We start from the raw sequence: 7532 nt of genomic DNA, 5'->3' as shown, positions 1-7532 counted from the left end.
GCTCAGGCTGGATTTGAACCTGCCACCTTAGGTGTATGTGGCTGGCGCCTTAGCCACTTGAGCCACAGGCACCAAGCCCAGACCCCTCTTCTGTCCCCAGAACTGCCACCTCTTTGCTCCTTTCAGGGCCTTCCAGCCCCATCTTTCTGCAAAGCTGCTGCCTTTGGGGTCACCAGTGACCTTCACAGGCCAAATTGTCACCTACCTCTCCAGGTTCAGAACCCCAAATACTTCCCTGCTTATGGAAGATGAAACAGGTTTAGAAAGGTAAGGCAGCCTTCCTATATGTGCCAGGATTCCCCCCACCCCAGACCCTTTGACCCTGAGGTTTGTTTTTTCTTGAGAGAACGAGTCTCACTCCATTGCCCCGGGTAGAATACCGTGGCTTCACAACTCACAGCAACCTCAAACTCTTGGACTTTAGCAATCATCTGTCTCAGCCTCCTGAGTAGCTGGGACTATAGGTGCCTGCCACAATGCCCAGATAGTTTTTCTATTTTTCTTTTTAGTAGATACAGAGTCTCATTCTTGCTCAGGCTGGTCTTGAACTCTTGAGCTCAAGCAGTCCACCCACTTCAGCCTCCTAAAGTGCCAGGATTATAGGCATGAGCCACCATGTCCAGCTTGACACTCAGCTTCACCCTGTCCTTGGCCTAGCTGGGCTTCTCCCTCAGTTACCACCTCATCCCCTGGGTCTGCCTATTAGGCCACACCCTGCCTCTCACCCCCAAGCCTGACCAAAAGTGGACACAGCCTTGTGGAGGCTGAAAGAGACCAAAAACTGAGCAAGTGTGACTAGCATCTTCCTGCTCCTGCCCAGAGCCTCCAAGTCCAGCTGTGGATGTCCCCAGATGTGGCTTTGCTGCACCTGGACTCTTAACCTAACCTCCATCAGGCATGGACGTGATCTATTGGACCAAAAACTGCTACCTCCATAATCCTGATCAGGTACCCACAGTGTGCCCAGGACTGTCCTGGAGCCTTTATGAGACTAATCTCATTTCATCTTCAGACAGCCCCATAAAGCAGGTCTCACCCCCCCCCCCGCCCCAATACAGATAGGAAAAGAAAGCCTATCCCAAAGAAGCCTTTGACTTGCAGCACCAGGTCACACAGCTAGAGAAGAGGAGAACCTAGCCTGACTTGGTCCTAGCCCTACCACTGACGTGATGTAGGGCCTGGCGCTAACCCTCTCTGGTTTCCCTTTCTGCATCTGGACAAGGAAGTCTGGACTGAACCATCTCTACAGGCTGATGTGGACACTCTGGAACTCACCAGCCTGAACTGTGTTCTACCCTGAGCAGCAACTTCTGCCTCAGGCTCAGACCATGTGGAGAAGACAGAGACCCCCACCCCCACCATCTCCCAGATTACAGTGATTGGTTCTAGATGGGCATATGACCCCATGAAAGGGCTTCCCTGGGAATACTGCTAAAAGCAAGGGAAAGGAAGAAACTGTCTTCTTGCCAAGGTGCTTGAACTGGGTGGCTGGGGGGAGGGGGTCATCAGAGAACATTGTGTGCAGCCTTGGGTTCTGCTGTAGCTGATACTAGCCAATCTTAATTCTCCAGTTTCATGAGCACCTGAATTATTATTTTTGCCAAAATTTGCTTTGAGTCTATTGCAAAAGAGTGCAAAATTTGCTTTGAGTCTATTTCTGCAGCCATGTGCCTGTATGGTCACAATAGAATTGTCCAGGATGTAGCCAGAGTGGGTCCCAGACCCAATGCTCTGGGGGGATACCCCAGCTTGATCCTACAGGGTTGTTGAGGGAAGAGGGATGGCAAGGGCCTGGGCGCCCCTAGAGGAGATAGAGAAGGTCCTCTCTGTGAACCAGGGGAATGCTCTAATGGGCAAGACAGGCCAGCCCTGCTCCCACAGCTCTGTGAGATCATCACATATATCCCAGCTGCACTGGGGAGCTGGGAGTTAATGGGGATATAGTCATGGGTTGTCCCAGACCCTTCGTGGCTTCATGTGAGGGTGAATGCAACCTCAGCTAGCGGCTAGATAGCACTCTCCTTTTTTTTTTTTTTTTGAGACAGAGCCTCAAGCTGTCCCCCTGGGTAGAGTGCCGTTGCATAGCTCACAGCAACCTCCAACTCCTGGGCTCAAGCGAGTCTCCTGCCTCCGCCTCCCAAGTTGCTGGGACCACAGGCGCCCGCCAGAACGCCTGGCTATTTTTTTTCGGTTGCAGCCATCATTGTTGTTTGGCGGCCCCGGCTGGATTCCAACCCGCCACCTTAGGTGTATGTGGCTGGCGCCTTAGCCACTTGAGCCACAGGCGCCGAGCCAGCACTCTCCTTTTAAAGGGAACTGAGCAGGATTCTGGACAGTCGCCCACCTCGCCACCCTGATTTCCAGTGCTCACAGGGAGGCATGCTGGTAATTTGCACCTCATTTGCGTGTCCAATTTGCTTTTTCCGATTGAAGGGCGCCCTGCCCAATCCTGCCTCCAGGAGGCGCAAGAGGCAACGCCTTGGCAGCGAGCTCAGCTTCGAAGCGGTCATTGTACGCGAAACCGGCTGATCCTGCTGAACACATCTCCCCGCCCTTTTTCCCTCTATATGCCCGCGCTCCACCTTTTCAGAGTGAACTGAAGCTCCAAGAGGCTGGATCACCCAACAGATCTTTGGGAATAAGAGCGCGAGCCTCTGCTGTCAAGCTGGAGGGCAAGGGCACTCCCAGATCCAGCTTAATAGGATTTGCTCTCGGCCACAAAAGAGGCAGTGAGCTCCTCGTGCCATGGGGCATTCAAGCAGAAGCCTGTCACCTACAAGGCTAAAGATTATCTGGGAGGGATGAGTGAAGAATGGGCCCCTTTAAATCTGTGGATGTGGTAAAAGGAGACCCCCTAGAGGGCAGCGACCTGACCTCAGTCTGCAGTGGTTAGGGTGTCTGTGTTTTTGTCCTTAGCCCTTTGTCCAAGCCCTGGTTTTTGTTTTAAGCCTACTCTGCCCTCCTGGAGAATCCTGCACACTCAGACTCCTGGGAAGCCCCTCCTAACTCTGTTGTATCCCCCACAAGGCCCCTGGGTGCCCCAAACTTGGTCTCCTACCTCTCCACCACTCACACCTTTTCTGGGACTCTCCAGTTCTTCAAGAAATCCATGGAGACACTTCTTTGGTGCCACTATGCACTGGGCCTGGCTCCAAAGAACCTCCAGGCTGGGGAAGACAAAGCTGGACATGTATACCTCCAACCCCCTGGGTCAGTTCTGGGCCAGAAGAAGGGATGGGGCTGGAGAGGCCCCAAACAGGAGGATAGGAAAACCTGTTAGAGGAGGGAACATTGTATGTGGGCCTTGAAATGTTTCAATCCATCAGGAAGAGGGGCTACCATTGTCCCCACTCCTCACATGGGCAAAGAGGTTGAGAACAGTGAGTGACTGGCCTGAGGTAACACAGCAAGATGGTGGCAATACTAGGTTGGGGACTCGGGGTTCTCTAATTCTGGGGTTCCTACCTGCCCACTGGGCACACTGTTCTTGCCATGGAAGGTCCTTCAAAGTGTTGCCCACTGGGCAGTGCCTGTTGCTCAGTGAGTAGGGCACCAGACCCATATACTGAGGGTGGTGTGTTCAAACCCAGCCCCGGCCAAACTGCAACAAAAAAATAGCTGGGCATTGCGGCAGGTGCCTGTAGTTCCAGCTACTAGGGAGGCGGCGGCAAGAGAATTGCCTACACCCAAGAGCTGGAGATTGATGTGAGCTATGAAGCCACAGCCCTCTACCGGGGGTGACAAAGTGAGACTGTCTCTTAAAAAAAAAAAAGTCTTCCCCACTGACATTCTGGGAGAGGAAGGGGGTTCTACCCCCACACTCCTGCCTCCTCCTCCACCTACCCCCATCTCCTTGGTGCCCTTCCCAGTATCCCTCAACATTCCCCTTCAACTTCACCCTCTTATTCCAGCAACCAAAGGTCTCATCTTAGAAGACCAAGGTGGAGACTCTGGATAACCCTGCTGAAAGGAGGTGCTGATGAGAATAGGAAGGGAGTGGAGGTGGGGAGGCAGGAACAGAGGAGGGAGTCCAATGGGGGAGCAGGTAGAGGGTCGGGGCAAATGTGGGTGCAGCTCTAGCAATCTCGGCTCTACCAAGCCAGCCCTTCCCACCACACCCGGCTGCTCCCAGAGCTAGCCCAGCTGCCACCCTCACGTAACCAGAGCCTGCCTGTTGCATCAGAGGCAGACGGGCAGCAGCGGGTAAACAGAGCAGCCCTTGGGGGGCCCCGGGCTCCCCAGCCACCTTCACACTCCCCAGTCTCATTCTGCACCTTGGAGCCAAGATGGAAGCCCCCAACCTGGCCCTGGTCCTGGCCCTGGTGTGTCTTTGGGACATCTGAGTATGTGGCATTGAGCACTAAGTGAGAATGAGGGAGACTTACTGATAACACAGTGTGGACCTTAGTTTTTACATCTAAAGAGAAAGTTGTGTCCAGACTAGAGGTCCAAGCTGCCCATGTCACAGGTAAACTGAAGTGCTGGGAGAGACAAGCCTCCTAGGTCCCCTGTTCCCTGTCATTCCCTAGGTCCCCTGTTCCCCATAGACTGGCATCTCCCACATGTGACTCTTGAGTTTAGGGGTCTAGCCACCTCTTGTCTCCTATGGAGATAAACATTAGGCAGCCACTACAACCCACCTCTCCTCCCTGCATCTGCCCCAATGTGATCCCTTCCTCCCCACCTTTGAGCCCCTGCCAAAGCTCCCAGCCTGATCTAACTCCAATTCAGCTTTATCTCATTTTGCTCCACTCCACACCAAAGGATGCTCTGTACTTTTCCTCTGTGCCTTTGTAAGTGCTATTCCCTTTTGAAAGACCTTTTCCCAATGACAAACTCTACTCATATTTGAAGGCTCAGTACAAATGCCCCCATTCTAGGAAGCACCTCTGACCCTTTTGGCACAGCCAATTCTGGTCTGTCCCAGTTTCCTATCCCTTCCACTAGTCCAGGCCTGACCTCACAGGGCTGGGAGAGTAGGTAGAGGCTCTGCCTCCCCAAACTGGGGGCTCCTCCAGGATTGCTTCTCCAGAGCCATCTTCGTCCTTTACTTCTTTTCACATTGATTCACTCACCAAGCCCTCTCTCTGTTCCTCCTCTGGGTCTGGCCTTGTGCACTGTGTGATACTGGGATCCCAGAGCAGGGAGAGATTTAGAGTCTGCACGGGGTCTAGTGGTGGAAAGCCTCCCCCCCCCCCACCCCCGCCCCGCAGCTGACCTTTGAAGTGGCCAGCAGGGAGCAAAAAGGACAGGGGCATGGCTGTGGGGGCAGGGTAATGAGGCTGGGTCATTGAACCAGCAGCAGAGGGTATGTCTTCTTCCTATGGAGGCACAGCAAGGTCACACAGGCAACCCTGGTGTGCCTTTCTACAGTCCCTCCATTTAGGTGTAAGCTAGGGTCAGCTTTGCCTGTGAGAAGGAATTGGTTCCTGGAGCTGACAGGGTCTGGAATAGGAGTTACATTTCACATTCAGGGTAGAGCAAGTTCAAAGATGGGCCTAGCAATGGAAAAGTTAGAAACGGGGTCCAAGTTAGGGTCAGGGTAACAGTAGGGTCAGGGGTCAGCAGTAAAGTCAAGTGCTCTTAGTGAGGGCCGGAAAAGCCTGGCCTGTCTCATCCAGCCTCCCCTCACACCCCCATTCGCCCCTGTCCTTCCTCATTATAGCGCCCCCCACCAGCGTCTTCTGAGTCTCCGGCCCAAGTGCCCGCCCATCACAGCCTATGGCACCTCCCTCTATGCAAATAAGTTCGCCTCGTCCAATCAGCCTCGGGAGCCGGGCTGCCCACTCATAAGGCATCTAGCTGCCGGCTCTGAGAGCTCTGTGCAGCCGCTGCAAATTCCGAGTGCTGCGTGTCCGAGTGACCCGGCAGAGCAGGTGCGTGTCACGTCGAGACTCGTGCAGTGTCCTCTGAATGGTTTCTGTGGGCTGGATTTGGTTATAGGTCCGGATGTGCTGCTGTGCGTTCCAGATGTGCTACTGTGCGTTCCAGGGTTGGCTGTGCGTCAGAGGGGTAGTGTCCCTGGGGTGTTAAGCATGAAAGTTGTGTTTCCGGCAGTTGTGTGTCTGAAGGAGTGTATAAGTCTGAAGAGCGTGTTCAAGGGATTGTGTTTCTGAGAGTCTATATGTGCAAGTGTGTTGTCCAAGGGGTACTGTGTCTTAGGGTTGTGTGTCCATGGAGTTGTGACTCTTAATGGTATTGTGTGTCTGAAGAGATTTATATCTGAGGAGCAGTGTGTTTGAGAGTTATGTGTGCAAGCATTTATGTCTGAAGTTTTGATGTGAGTTGTGGTTTTCTTTTCCATTTTTTGTTTTTTTAGAGACAGTCTTACTCTGCTGCCTGGGCTAGAATGCAGTGCCATGATTACTGCTCACTGCAGCCTCAAACTCGGGCTCAAGCAATCCTCCTATCCCAGACTCCTGAGTAGCAGCAACTGCAGGTGCACGCCACCAGGCCTGGCGAGTTTGCTTGTTTTCATTTTTGAGGAGACTGGGTCTCACTATATTGCCCAGTCTGTACTCAAACTCCTGGCCTTTGCAATCCTCCTGCCTTCGTCTCTTGAAATGCTGAGATTACAGGCACAAGCCACTGCACCTTGTTGAGGAGTTTCAAGTTGGAGAGCTGTGTCTCTAAAATTGTTGGGCTATGGGCCCTTGTTATGGTGTCTGTAAGCTCTGTGTCTGAGAGCTACAGTGTCCCCCTCTCTTGGTGTGCAGCTCTGTGTTAACTATGCACAACCCATGCCTTCTTTCTGTGGATGTGCTCTAGTGTTTCACAGTAGGATAGTGAGCACAGACCCCAGGGCATAGAAGGGAGGCTACAGATGCCCAGGCCAACCCCTTTCCCTGGTCCTCAGTGTCCCCATCTGAGACTTGGGTACAGAGGCACAATCCTCTGTAGCAAGCTAGTGGCAGTATTACTTTCACATAGTCCTCCCTACCTGCCTTTCTCAGGGACCAGGGCTGCAGATGTAGGCAACAGTGGTCTCTGGCCACTCTAACCCATAGCTGCAGACCTGAAAAGTCTGTCCTGGCTAAGAATCATCACCAGGGAAGGTCAGGAGCTCTGGACCCTGGGCATCTGGGACAGGAACTCTTAGACTCTTGAAGTGAAGGAAACTGGATTCAAAAAAAGTATTTAGATGCCTGGCGCGGTGGCTCATCCCTGTAATCCTAGCACTCTGGGAGGCCCAGGCGGGTGGATTGCTTGAGCTCGCAAGTTCAAGACCAGCCTGAGCAAAAAGCGATACCCCATCTCTATTAAAAATAGAAAAACTGGGGGTGGCGCCTGTGGTTCAGTGGGTAGGGCACTGGCCCCATATACCAAGGGTGGCGGTTTCTAACCTGGCCCTGGCTAAATTGCAACAAAAAAATAGCCAGGCATTCTGGTGGGCACCTGTAGTCCTTAGGAGGCTGAGGCAATAGAATCGCCTAAGCCCAGGAGTTGGAGGTTGCTGTGAGCTGTGTGACGCCACTGCACTCTACCAAGGATGATAAAGTAAGACTCTTGCCTCTACAAAAAAAAAAAAAAAA

At 52.9% G+C, this 7532-nt stretch overlaps 1 protein-coding gene across 8 annotated transcripts in view; it reads left to right on the top strand.

Moving 5' to 3' along the window:
• The window catches only part of BORCS8 (BLOC-1 related complex subunit 8), a 21460-nt gene extending 15177 nt beyond the window's left edge, over positions 1-6283 (top strand). For 2 of the 8 annotated variants that reach the window (XM_023517175.1, XM_012809454.2), the window contains one exon: positions 1102-1606. The gene's annotated coding sequence lies outside the window, so the exon portion shown is untranslated. Of the gene's footprint in view, positions 1-213; positions 268-1101; positions 1607-5665 lie in introns of those variants that run through there. The other 6 variants (XR_002774981.1, XR_002774980.1, XR_002774979.1 and 3 more) reach the window with 6 other exon arrangements.
• The last annotated feature ends 1249 nt before the right edge of the window (positions 6284-7532 follow it).

The sequence above is a fragment of the Otolemur garnettii genome, unplaced genomic scaffold, assembly GCF_000181295.1.
Source record: "Otolemur garnettii isolate 467f Iridium unplaced genomic scaffold, OtoGar3 scaffold00105, whole genome shotgun sequence".
Taxonomy (NCBI): domain Eukaryota; kingdom Metazoa; phylum Chordata; class Mammalia; order Primates; family Galagidae; genus Otolemur; species Otolemur garnettii.
Note: the sequence above shows the minus strand (reverse complement) of the source record. Positions and strands in the feature narration are given on the sequence as shown.